Source organism: Felis catus, chromosome A2 (assembly GCF_018350175.1).
Source record: "Felis catus isolate Fca126 chromosome A2, F.catus_Fca126_mat1.0, whole genome shotgun sequence".
In the NCBI taxonomy this organism is placed as follows: Eukaryota; Metazoa; Chordata; class Mammalia; order Carnivora; family Felidae; genus Felis; species Felis catus.
In genome coordinates, this window is record NC_058369.1 from 113311536 (window position 1) to 113328625 (window position 17090).

Below are 17090 nucleotides of genomic sequence, written 5' to 3' on the forward strand. Positions count from 1 at the left end.
ATATAAACTTTGAAAATTAAAAAAACTAAAAAATTTACAGTACTTTCCCTCTCTCTACTAACTAGAAACAGATTTCATAAGTAAATATAAACATTTCTAGTAGATGAGCAGGCTCAAAGACTTCCCATGTCACAAAATCAAAGCTGTCCTTCATTGCAGAGCTGGCAATAAATGAGTGAGGATGAAAATTACCTCAATAAGTGCATGAATATCAGATTTGAGATATAAAATATGCTTTATATCTTCTCAAGCTACTTTCTGGATAAATGTGGAGGTCATTGTAAAAATCCCAGGACTGAATATTTAACTCTGACACTTATCAAATACTAACAATGTTGAGGTAAGACCCAAATATCTTCAATATGTGAAAAGCCAATGGCATTTCATTTCCTTTGTTTCTTAGATACCTTGAATACACTATGTATTTAATTGCTCAAGATGACCAGAATTTATATATCAATATTACTAAAACTTATAAGCATTCATGGATGGTTAACTTAATTAGTTAACATTAATCATGATTGGATACCACTGTGGATGTATGAACTTTGCCCCATTTAACAGTTGTGTCCTGAACCCTCTCTCCATTACCTATGTCTTCACAAATATACGACATTCGTTATCATGAGAAAACTCTGCATCTTCAAGGAAAATGTTATTAAAGATAATCCAATAGAACAAATAGATGCTGAATACATGACTTAAAGAACATAGAGGTTTATATTTCTTTCTTATAACAAGAACAGTTGAGGGCAATTTGGCTACGTGAGATCATTTAAAGACCCAGGTGCCTTCCTTCAGCTTGCATAAACATCCCCTAGAGCATCATTGCCATCTGTTTGGTCAAAGTGGGATTGCCCTCTATCCAGTTTCCTGCAAATGGAAAGAGAAAAGAAGACTCGAGAAAACATGGCCAGTGTCCTAAGGCACAGACGGAGTAGTGCCATTTGTTATTTCTCTTCACACTCTGTGGTTATACCTAACCACAAGGGATCCTGGGAAATGTGGTCTAGCTCAGTAGTCATGTGCCCAGAAAAAGAAGGAAAATAGGTTTTGGTAGACCACTAGCGGTTTCTACTAAATATACTATTTTGTTGATTTGCAGAATTATATCTCCAAGATAAATAATTTGTTATTTCAATAAACTTTTTTATTTCACTGATTCATAGCAATTTAAATCTGCTTTCATATTGCACTGGACTGCTATTTTATCATGCTACATGCAGTGCAAAACTTTGGCTTGGGAGGAAAGCATTCTCCAATTTGGGCCGAATTTCCTCAAACACAGTCAGATAGTCCAGCAATCTTATGAATGATACGTTTCCCTCAGGGGCCAAAGACAAATACTTTCTATTTGGGGATATCAAAGAAGTTAGAGTAAATGTAAAAGCACTTTGGAAAGTGTAAACCTTGCATAGATTGTTATTATTGTAGTAGTATTATCATGTTAAGTGTTAGTGGTCTCTTCTTTATGGGTTATTATGTGTATTGGCTCAGTAAGGAGTTGAACTCCACATAGAGACACTTTGTTCTTTACCTTTGCAGTTCACTTTACTACTCTGTCCTTCAGAGTTCTGCACACTCTGCAAGGAGACCAAAATGTGATGATAAATAGAGCAGACTTGGTCACAGAAATGAATAATATAGTGAAACCCTGTTTTCATGATCATAATCTACATATTTTTGCAATTTGACCTTCTTGTTCTGAACTCGTAAAATTTCCTGTATTGTTAATATACTACTTTTATTTCTTATAATTTGCTCTTACCTTTCTACAAAAAGCTTCATTAACATTTACCTTTCTTTACTGTTATACTGGCTTTTCTATCTAAGATTCCCATAATTGTTTAGAAGGTCCTTTGAAGAAGTAACCCTTAATTTTCCTACAGTAATTCCATAGACTGGTCTCCCAACAAAAGGAGCTTATTTGTCCTGTGGGCTGTGTGTCTTTTCTGCAGGTAAGAAGAAACCTGTAAACATCTCGCCTCTTAGGAAAAGAAAAAAATAACTCCTTTATTTTAAAATAACCAATTTATTTTTTCCTGTAATATGCTCTGTTACCATTGTTGAACGGTATGATTGTTGTCAAACAGTAATGACTTCTTATAATCACCTATGACTTGCATTTCTGTACTCTTTATGTGGAATTTTCTCCAAAAACAAATGGAAAGGAGCTTTACAGCAATCACCATTCCTTAAGAGTGCCCAAGAATATGATAGTATTAGATGAGTGAATTATTTACTTTTTATTAATTAGGTAATCCCTGCATATTAGAAGCCATGAAGCATGAAGGAACCCTTGCCTTCAAAAAGCTCACATTCTAATCTTAGAAAAACTGGACCACACTGAACAGAAAAAGTTAGTTTTGTCCCTCATAGAAAAACAGATTGCTTTTAGAAAGTATCTATTCTGACTCACCAAAACATGAGTTTAGATCTTACTTGGGTTAATTTTATACACCGTTCCTATTGTTTTAAGAATGTTTGTCCTCTACAAATGTCTCTTCTTTCAAAAGTAAGCCCATTTGGGGATTATGGTAATCTTTGTTCCTGATTAAAATTTCTCTGTCCTGTTGCTTTGTATTTTACCTTTCACAGTAGCTTAACCCACAGTTCTATGGTTTTGTGATTAACTCTGAATATGGAACCTTAGTGTCGGTTTCATATAAGCCTCATCTGAACATAAAGCACATCTCATTGTTTCATTTAAAATTTCTGCAGTAGCATTGATTTACCTCACTCTAGTTTTGTTCACTAAGCAAAGAATTTTCTTTTGAGTCCCTCCCCCCACCCCTTTCTTTCTTAATTGGTCTGATCTGGTGGGTGATTTTGTGGATTTTTTTTTTTTTTTTTTTGGTTCAAAGCACTGATCTGTGATTCATAAAACTGATTTTCTTTTTTTCCTTACAATTAAAATAAGCAGTGACATTTAGCCATCTACAAACCCTGGCTCTACTGTCCTTAGTGTTAAGATAACTGATTAGTTCCGCAGCCCTGCTGAACACCTCCCAGCATTCACCTATAATGGGCCATAAACTTGAAAGCCTCCTAGGCCTCTTTCCCGGTTTCTGGGTGAGGCTTGCAGGGTGGAGGAGGGGCACCAAACCCGGCAGAGAATGAGTGAGAAACACTGACAGAATCGCAGGGGGAATGGAAAAAAAAGAACTTAAGAGGATTATAACAAGAAAGGAAGCATTTGGAGTCCTGGGAGGTGATGCCAGTCAGGATCTCTGAATGGCTAAGAAAAGAGAAAATTTTCCTGTTCAATGTAGGGCCTTGGGCAGGGAATTTCTTTTTTTCCCACTCATACCTCCTTCCATCTTTCTTCCTGAGAACTGATGATCCTGTATGTCAGGAGAGAAGGGACCAGGCCAACTTCTCCAAAGAAGGAAACTTCTTGAAAAGATGCCTTTGACTTTACATTTTCATTGGGTAGCAAGGGGCAATCAGGAGAGGCATGAGTTTTAGCCAGACAGGCTGATGACGTCTGAAAAAGGCAAGCTAACATGACTCTGAGTGGAATGTAGAAAATTGCTATTCAACTGTGGCCATTCAATTTAGGGCGTTCTAAGAAGGGCTTTTCCACAAAAAGCCTTGAACTTTCTGAAGGAAGGTCAGGCAACATGGATCATTTAAATAAAGATTTTAATCTTGAAGTGTGCTTTGACCTTATTAGATTATAGATCTTTGTTCATGAACATGTAAAAATATTCAGCGCTAGAGAATCCTGTAGTTTTGAATTTTAAAAAATATTAATAGACCTGGTACTAATCACATAATTTTCAATCATGGGCCTATTTCTAGTGCTTATAATCTAGATAACAGATTGTCAAAAATACTCAAAATTCTAATTATGTATAATTGCTGATTGTAGAGGTGAGAACTCTATTCCTTTTTTAAACAACATAAGAAATTTACTTCAAATTGGTTTAAGAACACTTTAATGGAAGCCAATTCATAAATACTTGTGGTATGTTAGTGTCCTACAAAATAATTTTGAGGGACTGAAACGGCAGCCAAGAGGTAACTGTTAAACACAGTCCTTTCAATAACTGTGGCTGAGAGCAGTTCCACTGGTAGCCAACAACTGAAAGACTCTACAGAAAAAAAAAATCTTTATTTGGGATCATTATCACCAACAGACACATATGTCTTTGCATATGACTGTCTTTCCTAGATTTTCTGTTAATTAAGACTATTTTTTACAGTAATATTTTAGGTTAACAGCAAAACTACAAGGAAGGTACAGGGATTTCCTATATAACCCGGGTAGAGACTCCCCCCACCCCCTGTCAACATCCCCCACCAATGTCGTGTCTGTTACAACTGATGAACCTACATTAACACATTGTAATCACTCAAAGTACATGGTTTACATTATGATTCACCTTTGGTGTTGTACAATCTATGGGTTTGGATAAATGTATAATGACATGTATCCATCATTATGACATCATATGGAGTATTTTCACTGCCCTCAAATCCTTTGTTCTCCACCTATTCATCCCTCCCCTCCCCATTCAATGGCTGGCAGCCACTGAACTGTTTACTGTTTCCATAGTATCGTCTTTTTAAGAATGTCTTATAGTTGGAATCATAAAGTATGTAGCATTCTCAGATTGACTTCTTCCACTTAGTAATATGAATTTAAAGTTCCTCCATGTCTTCATGACTTGATAACTCATTTCTTTTAAGCACTGAATACTAGTCCATTGTCTGGATATACCAGTGTTTACTCATTCACTTTCTGAAGGACATCCTGATTGCTTCCAAATTTTGGCAATTATCATTAAAGCTGCCATAAATATTTGTGTGCAGGTTTTTGTGTGGACATAACTTTCTTTTTTTAAAAAAAAATTTTTTTTTCAACATTTATTTATTTTTGGGACAGAGAGAGACAGAGCATGAACGGGAGAGGGGCAGAGAGAGAGGGAGACACAGAATCGGAAACAGGCTCCAGGCTCTGAGCCATCAGCCCAGAGCCTGACGCGGGGCTCGAACTCACGGGCCGCGAGATCGTGACCTGGCTGAAGTCGGACGCTTAACCGACTGCGCCACCCAGGTGCCCCATGTGGACATAACTTTCAATTCCTTTGGGTAAATACCAAGAAGCACAACTGCTAGATTGTACATTAAGAGTATGGCTTAATAGTATACCAAACTGTCTGCTATTTTGCATCCCCACCAGCAACGTTTGCTATTCCACATGCATTGTTGAACATTCATTCTGTTGTTCCACATGCATTCTCTTGTTCCATATCCTTGCCAGCATTTGGTGTTGTCAGTTTTCTGGATTTGGGCCATTTTAATACAAGTGTAGTAGTATCTCACTGCTGTTTTAATTTGCATTTCTGTGATGACTTATGATGTGGAGCATTTTTTCATAAGCTCATTTGCCATCTGTGTATCTTATTCGGTCAGGTGTCTGTTAAGGTCTTTCACCTACTTTTAAAATAGGATTATTTGGGGGCACCTGTGTGGGTTAGTTGGTTAAGCCTCTGACTTCGGTTCAGGTCATGATCTCACAGTTTATGGGTTCAAGCCCCTCACTGGGCTCTGTGCTGACAGCTGGGAGCCTGGGACCTACTTTGGATTCTGTGTCTCCCTCTTTCTCTGCCCCTCCTTTGCTCATGCTGTCTCTCTCTCAAAAATAAATAAACATTAAAATTTTTTTTTAAATAGGATTATTTTATTTTCTTATTGTGGAGTTTTAAGAGTTCCATGTAGATTTTGGATTACAGTCCCCCATCAACTGTCTTTTTGCAAATACCCTCTCCCACTCTGCAGCTGCCTTCTCATTCTCTTGACGTTGTCTTCCATGAAGGAGGAGTTTTTGTTCTAATGAAGTCAGTTTATCAATTACTTCTTTCATGGATTGTGCCTTTGGTGTTGTACCTAAAAAGTCATCACCATACCTGAGGTCATCTGGTTTTTCTCCCGTGTCATCTTTCGGGAGTTTGATACTTTTGCATCTGCTTATAGCATAGGAGTTTGTAGTCTTAGGTCTGTGATCCAGTGTGGGGTCATTTTTGTGAGGGGTATAAAGAATGTGTCAAGATTCATTTTTTTGCATGAGGATATATACATAACCATATGTAACTGAGTACACTTATTATGTTAGTATTGTGAACAAACTTATCAGTTAGATCAATTAAGATTAAGAAAAATAGGGGCGCTGGCTGGCTTAGTCGCTGGAACATATGACTTTTGATCTTGGGGTTGTGAGTTTAAGCCCCAAGAGGGGTGTAGATATTTCTTTAAAAAAAAAAATCTTGGGGCGCCTGGGTGGCTCAGTTGGTTAAGCAGCCGACTTTGGCTCAGGTCATGATTTCGCGGTCCGTGAGTTCGAGCCCCGCGTCGGGCTCTGTGCTGACAGCTCAGAGCCTGGAGCCTGTTTCAGATTCTGTGTCTCCCTCTCTCTGACCCTCCCCCGTTCATGCTCTGTCTCTCTCTGTCTCAAAAATAAATAAACGTTAAAAAAAATTAAAAAAAATAATAAAAAAATAAAATTTTTTTTTTAAGTTTTATTTATTTACTTTGAGAGAAAGCATGAGAAGGGGAGGGGCAGAGAGGGAATCCCAAGTAGCACGGAGCCAGACACGGGGCTCCAACTCACAAACTGTGAGATCACGACCTGAGCCGAAGTCAAGAGTCAGTGCCCCTAAAAAAAAAAAAAAAATCTTTAAAAAAAATCATAAGAAAAATATACGTTCTTATTTTACCTTTGCTTATTCTTTCTTTGATGCTCTTTCTTTATGTAGATCCCAGTTTGTGACTTGTATTTTTTTCCTTGTCTCTAAAGAACTTCTTTTAATATTTTTTGCAAGGCAGGTCTACTGGTAACAAATTCTTTCCATTTTTGTTTGTCTGAGAAAGTATTGCTCCTTCATTTTTGCAGGATAATTGAAAGGGACAGAGTTCTGGGTTAGTGGTTTTTTTCTATTAACACTTGAAGTATTTCATTCCATTCTCTTCTTGCTTACATGATTTTTTAGAAGTCGGATGCAATGCTTATCTTTGTTCCTTTATAGGTAAGGTTCTGGCTTCTTTCAGGACTTTTTATCTTTGGTTTTCTGTGGTTTGAAAATGGTATGACTAAGTGTGGTTTGGGGGCCATTTATTCCGACATTCCTGGATCTGTGTGGTATGGTGTTTGACTTTAATTTGGGAAATTCTCAGTTGTTACTATCCCAAATGTTTCTTCTGTTCCTTTCTTCTTCTGGCATTCCCATTTCACATATGTTATACGTTTTCCAGTCATGCCATGGCCCTTGGATACTCTGTTCTGTTTTCTGTTTGCAGTCTTTTCTTTGTTCTCTGCTTCAGTTTTTGAGAATTCCATTACTATAGCCTCAAGCTCAGAGATTCATTCCTCAGCTGTGTCTTGTCTGCTAATAAGCCTATCAAGGGCGTTCATTTCGGTTACAGTGTTTTTATCTTTAGCAAGATATTTTATTTGTTAGGATTTCCCTCTCTAGGCTTAAACTGCTGGTTTGTTCTTGCATGCTGTCTTCCTTATCCATTAGAGGCTTTAGCATATTCATCACGGTTGTTTGATAAATCTAGCCAGCATCATTGCCATGTCTGGTTCAGATGCTTGCTCTGTCTCTTTAAAACTGTGTTGTTTTGCCTTTTGGTATGACTTATCATGTTTTTCTTGATAGCCTGACGTGATTTACCAGGTAAATGAGCTGTTATAAATAGGTATTTAGTAATGTGGTGGTGGGGTATTGGAGAAGGGAAGGATTCTCTATTCCTATTATTAAGTCTCAGTCTTTCAGTGAGCCTATGCCTCGGGACTGTGAACTCTACGAGAGTTTCTCAGGTTTTTTTCTCTCCCCTTAGGTGGAACAGGATAGCTAGAGTGGGCTGGAGCTGGGTATTTCCCCCAGGTCAGTTAGGCTTTGATAATACTCCCGCAGATTAGGCTCTGGTTAACTAGTTCCCCCTGAGCTCAGGCCTTGTTTAGAACGGAGTGCTCTGGTGTGTTTCCGAACTGTTCCTTTCCCCGTTCCTCTGCATGAAGGGATTTTTCTCCGGTATTTATGGTGGGAATCTGGTGGAGCTTCCGGAGGTAAGTCTTAGAACAGTGTGGGACCTTACTTATGAGTAGGTCCCCCTGAAGTTTTTCATTCTCGGACTTGTCCATGCTGAGCTTCCAGCAATTTGTCAATGACAATTCCGATTTTGCTCCCCCAGCACTGGTTCCCACCTTGATTTCTGCTTATGTGTCTCTGCTCCCAGGAAGGTGGGACTCGTCGTCTGTCCCAGTCTTGGGGGCAGCATTTTGCCCTGGGTCTTCCTTTCTCTTATGGATCCAAGAAGAGTTGTTGAATGTTCAGTCTGTTCAGCTTTTTACTTGTTGTTAGGATCAAATGGCAACTTTCACTTGGAAGTTACTCGCAAAACCAGAGCTCTCCTAGAGTTTTTTAGCCCATTAGAGAAGTATGTATTTGTAAAACTGCCCACCGGGTGTGAAAGTCCTGTGACTACATTAAGCAGTGATGGGAGACAAGGAGAACCTACTTCTTCCTTCTGCTTCTGTGCAGTCCCCAGGAAGTCTGGTCAAAAACAAACAAACAAATGAACAAAAAACCTGCCTGGGAAGTCGAGAGGTAGTGCATCAGGTGATTCTGTGTGTCCCCGTGTCTCCCAGGAATGAATACCTCGAGAGGGGATTAACAGGGCAATTTGATGCTAGCATATCAGCTGTGCACAGCTGTGAAGTCTCATACCCTCTAATCATAATGAGAGAAGTTCCCAGCCAAAATTAAGTCTTAAGGTAAAATTTCTTAACAGCGTTCAGAGTATATTCTTATGGAGTCCTGGCTCTCGATACATTTGGTTAGGCTGGTGGCAGACTTTCAGGCAGAGTCCTCGTACTTAACGAATGGGACAGGCTTCGGTGGATGGACACAGAGGAAAACAGCCTGGCAAAGCTTCTTGAGCAGTCATCTAGCAAACCTGTGTTGGCTCATCCTTAGGGGTCTGCAATGTCCTTTTATACTGATTAGCTTAAAGGTAATACGGTTTGATGGTGTTGGTTCCCATGGGCTCTTGCCTGCAAATTCATCAGTTTGGTTGCAGTAACTGTCAGAAGCAACAGGACATCATCATCACTGAATTGCACTTAATCAGCATCTAGGCTGAAAGTTGCAGCTAAGGTTTGAGATGGAGCAGGGAGCACGTCCTATAGTGAGATCTGGCACCAGACTCTTACATGTCTCCTTTCATCTTGTATGATTTCCTGGCTCACTCGGCTCCAGCCTTGCCACCTTATGTTTCTTAAACTGGCCAGCATTATGCCTGCTGCAGCTATTTTGCACCAGCTGTTTGCATTTCTCCCATATTCTCTCTGTGCATCGCTCACGCCATCCCAGCGTAAGTCTCAACACTAATGCACCTTTCCAGGGAAGTCTTCTGCACCTAGCATGGCTGTCCTCCTCTCTCTCACCCTCAGTTATGATCAAAATACTGTTTTATTTTCTTCATGGCATTTATCACTCTTTGCAGATTATTATCTTTTTTTCCTTGATGGCATTTCCTACTAGGATGTAAGTTCCATGAAAGTTGGACTTGCTACTTACTTAACATTGTATCCCTAGCACCCAAAACTCTAACTGGCACTTAGTAGGAACCTGCTAAATATGTGTTTAATGAGTGAATAAAAATCTCCATCCAGAGTAACCCCCATGAACCCCAGGTCAATGTCCCATCCTTACTTTTCTCAGCTGTCATATTGGATCTTACATGCTTAAGACATTCATTTTACAGACCAATATGAACGTCAATGAGTATAATGTAAAGAATTCAAGATTCCCCTTCACATGGAGCAGTGGTCACCAGCCCAGCCCCAGGTCCTGCAGACCCCACTCCTGATAAGGAGAGAGAGTCTTGTAGGCTGCTCTGAGATCTGGACCGCTATGTCTCCAAATTATCTTGAGACTTAGGAGTGGTCCCAGGTCACAGTTATGCCCTCCTTCATTGGTCGCAGTTTCCAGGAGTGCTGCTGCTGGTTTTCTAACCTCCCTCCATCTCTGCAGTATGGGATCTAGCCCGATCCTTGGTGAGGATCTGGTTCCACATGGACAAAATGCCTAATGACAACCATCTGCCATGCACTGGCTCTCTCTCTCTTTTCTACTACGTCCTGCCCACCTCCTCTCAAGTTAATTACTGCTTGGCAGTTCAGAAAGTGCCTGTAGGCTGGGGAAAGCAATGTCTTTACTCAACCCTCATCAGAATTGCTTGCCTTTGGAGAGAAGAAAAACAGTAGATAATGAATAGTTTCAGTACAGCTTCAACTTCTTGCTTTGCTTTTGGAATAAACAGTTCTTGTATTGCATATACTGTATTTTATTTTTTAAAATTTTTATACATTTATTTATTTTTGATAGATAGAGAGAGACAGAGCACAGTGGCAGAGAGGCAGAGAGAGAAGGAGACACAGAATCTGAAGCAAGGTCCAGGCTCTGAGCTGTCAGCACAGAGCCCAATGTGGGGCTCGAACTCATGAACCATGAGATCATGACCTGAGCCAAAGTCGGATGCTTAACCAACTGAGCCACCCAGGTGCCCCTTATTTTATTTTAAAATTTATTTATTTATTTTGAGAGAGACAGTAGGAATCAGGGAGCAGCAGAGAGAGAAGGAGAGAGAGAATCCCAAGAAATATCTGCACTGTCAGCACAGAGCCTGATGTGGGGCTTGAACTCACAAACCATGAGATCATGACCTGAACCGAAATCAAGAGTCAGAAGCTTATTTGACTGAGCCACCCGGGTGCCCTACATATACTTTATTTTAAATGCACTGAATACATGCAGCAATGATCTGATCAGAAAAATCTAACAAATTGACACTGGAATTTCTCATTTCTCTCTTTCTCTTGCTTATTTTTTATGCTTGCACCTTAAGAATCTAAATGTAGGGAATGCCTGGGTAGTTCAGTTGGGTAAGTGTCCCACTTTTGATTTCAGCTCAGGTCATGATCTCACAGTTCATGGGATCCAGCCCTGATCATAGTCTGTGGTGACAGTGCAGAGCCTGTTTGGGATTCTCTCTCTCCTTCTCTCAAAATAAATAAACATAAAAAAAAAAAAAAGAATACAGACATAGGAATTCTGATGCCTTTCCTAAAATCCAACTTGAGTTGATACCATGCCCTTTATGAACTACTGCCATGCGTCTGGGGCAGCAGGGAGGAAGGAAGAGAGAGAAGTTCAGGTATGTATTCTAGCTCCATCCCTGCTAGGTTGCCAGGAAAGCCATAGCTCCTTCCAAGAGGACTCCACAGCTATGGCCACTCCCTTTGGGTCATAATATCTGTTCTCCCCTCTAGCCCCGTCAGGGGTGGTAAGGGTGCCCCAATGTTGCCACCCTCTGGAGTTCTTCACCCTTGTTTTTTCTCTTCCTACAACTTTGTAAATGACTCTTTATTAAACTTCTCTAATTATCTGTTCAAGTGGGTCATTTGTTTCTGCTGAGACCCTAGGTACCTGGGATATGAATTAGGATAAAATATTAGTACGTTGTGGTGGTGGTGGTGGGTGCTGGTTGGCTCAGTTGGTAGAGCATGTGACTCTTGATCTCAGGGTTCTGAGTTTGAGCCCCACGTTGAGTGTAGAGATTACTTAAAAATTAAAAAAAAACCATCTTGGGGCGCCTGGGTGGCTCAGTTGAGCATACAACTTTGGCTTAGGTCATGATCTTGTAGTTCATGAGTTCCAGCCCTGCATCGGGCTCTGTGCTGACAGCTTAGAGCCTGAGCCTGCCTGCTTCAGATTCTGTGTCTCCCTCTATCTCTCTGTCCCTCCCCTTCTCATGCTCTGTCTCTCTCTCAAAAATAAATATACATTTAAAAGAAATTAAAAAATAAAAATGAATACATTTTTTAAAATCTTAAAAAAAAAAGTATTAGTACAGGGACACCTGGGTGGCTCAGCTGTTTAAAGCGTCTGACTTCAGCTCAGGTCATGATCTCATGATTCATGGGTTCAAGCATCAGTTCAGCTTTTGCACTGACAGAGCAGAACCTGCTTGGGATTGTCATTCTCTCTGTCCCTCTCTGACTTGTGCTTTCTCTCTCAAAATAAATAAATAAAAGTATTAGTGCACTGGGTATATGTGTACACATTAGAAGAAAACAAAGGAGAAAATCCCCAGGATTAAGGCTAGATGAAATGTTTTAGACATGATGCTAAAAGCATGGAATACTACTCTGCAACAAAAAGAAATCAGCTACTGGAGTATATGTATAACTTGAGTGGACCTTAAGACAATTATGCTGAATGAGAAAAATGAGATAAACAAAATTATGCTGAATGAGATAAACAAAAGGTTATATATTAAATTAATCTAGTTTTATAATATCCTCAAAGTACCAAAAATTACAGAGATGAAGAAGAGATGAGTGGTTGCTAGGAAACCACTTTTTGCAACTTCCTATAGTTGCAAAGTCCTATAGTTCTATATTTATTTTAAAAAATGAAAAGTAAAAAGAAAATTCAGTCCCCAATGGGGATGATTAACTTAGGAAATATGCTATTTTGATCTTTGGGTTGAGGCAGCGGAGGAGATGGGGGTAACTCCAAAAAACGCTTTGCTGTTAGCTGTATGCCAGTGTTAAGCTGTGTCAGTAATTGTTAAATGGGCGAAAGGACTAAAATTAAGATCCCAGTATGCTCAGTGGGAAGATTTTATTTCTAATGGCTTGACTTAAAACTTGAACAATGAGTTTTCCATACGTTATCTCTTTGTGGAAGCATTTTACAAGAAAGAATATAAAATGTACAGAAGTTTTTCTCACTATACAAATCTAACACTTCTACTTTTAAATGCTAATAATTTGCACTTTCAGAATAATCAGACTTGTACAGAGACCTCACCTATCTTCAAGGAGCCCAGGACACACTTACAGAGACTTTCTAAAGGGATGTCAACATTCGCAACATGTGAATGTTCAACACTCCTCTGCACAGTGAAACCAGAGTTCTCTAGACCATGATCTCAAAAAAAATTCCCCCAAAAGTGTCCCCAGAGCTTGGGGTGCTCGTTTCATCTATACTTCCACATTCACGGGTGCTTCTGCTGTGCTTGATACCAATGTGCTTTCAAAGAACATTAAATATTTCCCTTGCAATCTTTTCTTTGCCTTCTACAGACACATAAATTCCTCTTTTTACATACCCATGTTTTGATCCATCCTAGTTATAGATAACACATTTTCTGAATGAATAAACAGAATCTAAAACTTAATAAAGAGTTGTTATATTTTCATTGTATAGATTTAAGAGATTTATGACATAGTGAAAGAATAGCTGGATATAGATAGAGGCATGTTTATAATCTCTGTGACTTTAGGTAAGTTACAAACTCAGTGAGTCTTGGTTTTCTTACTAGTTACACGATGTCACAGATTTGTTGGAAAATCTTAACTGTTGAGATGATTTGAAATGTAAGGTACTTTATATTAGGGCCAGAGTTAGTGGGCTAAGTCAAAGATTGAAGTTAGTGGTATTGGCAGAGATTGAATTTAGATCTTCCCAAATGTGGTTCATTTCTTTATCCTGTAGATTTGGTTCATGTTCAATGTTGTTGCTCATCTTTGAACTTTTTCCAAGGCTGGTTTGAGAACAGCAAGTATAGTTTTCTGCTACATGACACAAAGAGTTCTGGAGCGAGATTATATCTGTCACAGATGAAAATACTCTATTTATGTGTCATAGTAATCTATTCATTGGTTTATGGACCCAAAATTCTCCAGGGGGACTCACAAATCCCCATAATGTTTCTAGGTGCCAGATTTTTCATTTGGAGCTCTGATTTAGTTGACAGATGTGTAAAAGTCACATGTAGCCAAATGACTCTTCAGTCAGTACAAAGCTGATAGTGCTGAAGACTGGTTATTTCAGCTAAGATTCACTGGAAAGTCTACCCAGACTACGCTTTTCAAATCTTATACTAGAGTTTAATGTTTTTTTATGGTAATGCCAATGCTTGCTCCCCAAAGCATATCTTTATAATACCCTGCCATTTTTAATGTTTATTTATTTATTTTGAGAGAGAGAGAAAGAGACAGAGAGAGGGAGGGGCAGAGAGAGAATCCCAGTCAGGCTCAGCACTTGTCTGCACAGAGCCCAACGTGGTGCTGGATCCCATGAACTGAACCGTGAGATCATGACCTGACTTGAAATCAAGAGTCAGACGCCTAACCGAGCCACCCAAGCCCTTTTCTAATAAAACACTAACTTGCAGAGAAAACTTTGTTTGAGGAAGTTAAAAAAGATCAATAACTGCATTCAGTTCCTCACATGTGAGTGAAAGTGTGTTTTGGAGATTCATACCCAAATAAGACCGGGAGAAAGTTTCTATTTAGAATAATAAATTATAGTGGCACCTGGCTGGCTCAGTCAGTTGGGCGTCCAACTTCAACTCAGGTCATGTCTCACAGTTCGTGAGTTCGAGCCCCACATGGGGCTCTGTGGTGACAGCTTGGAGCATGGAGTCTGCTTCAGATTCTGTGTTTCCCTCTCTCTTTGCCCCTCCCCCACTAATGCGCACTCGTTCTCTCTCTCTCTCTCTCTCAAAAATAAACATTAAAAAAAGAATAATATGTCATAAAATCTTCAAACATAAGAATTAGCTAGGTATTAAATATTGAGTCCCCAACTGTGTCCTGTTGAGTCCCCAACTAATAAAGATCAATAGAGGAAAATTGATTAACCCAAGGTCTTACAGACAGTAATGAGGGCAGCCACTGCCAACTTTGCCAATACATATGGCTGGTTTGGTTTAGGTAAAACCATGGCATTGAAATAGTTGGTATTTTCTTTCATTAATAAACATTTTTTTACCCAAATCATGTATTTATTTATAATTGTTTTTGCAAGGATAAAACCGATGTTTTAGGAAAGAATGGTTAGAAAAGTAATTATTGTGATATAATTTAGCATCATGAGAAATTCCTTTTCTAGAATATTCTATTGTGTGTGTACATATATTTTGATCTACGGTTGTTGCTCTCACCAGTAACAGCTAGTTTGAGGCAAAAGCTAGGTAACAACCTATTATGAATACAGAAAACTTCTCTTAGGTTAAATTCAGCAGTCTTTGCTGGATTTATCACTTTATAAGAGCTCAAATTTTAAATATAAGATCTGTGTAAATGCTTATGTCCAATGGTGACTAACAGTTCTTCCTACCTCTATACATGAATGCTGCTCCTTCCTTCAAGAGGTAGAATATTATTTCCCTTCCCCTTGAATCTGGGCAGTCCATGTGACCAGTAGAAAGCAGAAGAGTCTCTGAGTTCTATGATTAGGTTTTAAGAGACCCATCAGTTTTTGCTTCTATGATCTTGGAAACCAGCTGCCATGGCAAGAAACTCAGGTTAGCCTATGACTAGTGAGGGACCATGGGAGAAAGATGTTCCACATGAAGGAGGACTAGGATGCCCCATCTATGACCAGCACCACATCCCCAAACAGCACGAGACTTTGGTGGATAATTCAGACCAATGGAGCTCCCAGCTGAAGGCAACAGTATAAGCCGAACCTGCCAGATACCATGTGGGACACAAATCAGCCAATCCACAGAATTTTAAGGCAAAAATCATCATTTTAAGCCACTCTGTTTTGGGATGGTTAGTTATCAACAATAAATAACATACTTGTTATTAATTGCTAACAACTTGGCATCTTTAATAGAGTTTCAGACTCAAATGGTTTGGATGAGGCCCAGGATCTCTATTTTCACAAGATCCTGGAGTAGTTCAAATGTCAGGTAGTATTTTTCAGAACCATTCATTGGGATCATTACTCTGAAGTACGCCCAGGAATGCTCAAGAAATTTATTGTCAAATATGAAGAAAATGTTCAAAGTTTTTTTTTAAGGTTTAAAGTTCATTTGTTTATTTGAGAGACAGAGGGAGGGATAGAGACAGAGTCCCAAGCAGGCTCCACACTGTTAGCACAGTACTTGATGTGGGGCTTGAACTCACAAACCATGAGATCATGACCTGAGCCGAAATGAAGAGTTGTACTCTTAACTGACTGAGCCGCCCAAGAGCCCCCACATTTTCAAAAATTAGAAAAAAAATTTTTTTTAAATTTACGTCCAAATTAGTTAGCATATAGTACAACAATGATTTCAGGAGTAGATTCCTTAATGCCCCTTACCCATTTAGCCCATCTCCCCTCCCATAACCCCTCTAGTAACCCTGTTTGTTCTCCATATTTAAGAGTCTCTTATGTTTTGTCCCCCTCCCTGTTTTTATATTATTTTTGCTTCCCTTCCCTTATGTTCATCTGTTTTGTGTCTTAAAGTCCTCATATGAGTGAAGTCATATGATATTGGTCTTTCTCTGACTGACTAACTTTTCTTCGCATAATACCCTCCAGTTCCATCCATGTAGTTGCAAATGGCAAGATTTCATTCTTTTTGATTGCCGAGTAATAGTCCATTATATATATATACCACTTTTTCTTTATCTGTTCATTAATCAATGGACATTTGGGCTCTTTCCATACTTTGGCTATTGTTGATAGTGCTGCTATAAACATTGGAGTGCATGTGTCCCTTTGAAACAGCACACCTGTATCCCTTGGATAAATATCTAGTAGTATAATTGCTGGGTCATAGGGTACTTCTATTTTTAATTTTTTGAGGAACCTCCAACTGTTTTCCAGAGTGGCTGCACCAGTTTGCATTCCTACCAGTAGTGCAAAAGAGATTCTCTTTCTCTGCATCCTCGCCAACATCTGTTGTTGCCTGTGTTGTTAATGTTAGCCATTCTGACAGGTGTGGTTTTGATTTGTGGTTTTGATTTCTATTTCCCTGATAATGAGTGATGAGCATTTCTTCATGTGTTGGTTGACCATCTGGATGTCTTCTTTGGAGAAGTGTCTATTCATGTCTTTTGCCCATTTCTTCACTGAATTATTTGTTTTTTGGGTGTTGACTTTGATAGGTTCTTTCGTTATTTTGGATACTAACCCTTTATCTGGTATGTTGCTCGCAAATATCTTCTCCCATTCTGTCCGTTGCCTTTTAGTTTTGTTGATTGTTTCCTTCACTGTGCAGGTTTTTAT

The 17090-nt window shown here is 39.2% G+C and overlaps 1 long non-coding RNA gene across 2 annotated transcripts in view; it reads left to right on the top strand.

The window, feature by feature from the left end:
- Positions 1-7914: 7914 nt before the first annotated feature.
- LOC123383899 overlaps positions 7915-17090 on the top strand; it is a 162554-nt gene continuing 153378 nt past the window's right edge. For both annotated transcript variants that reach the window (XR_006594267.1, XR_006594266.1), the window contains exon 1: positions 7915-8074. This is a non-coding gene — a long non-coding RNA (uncharacterized LOC123383899). The remainder of the gene's footprint in view (positions 8075-17090) is intronic.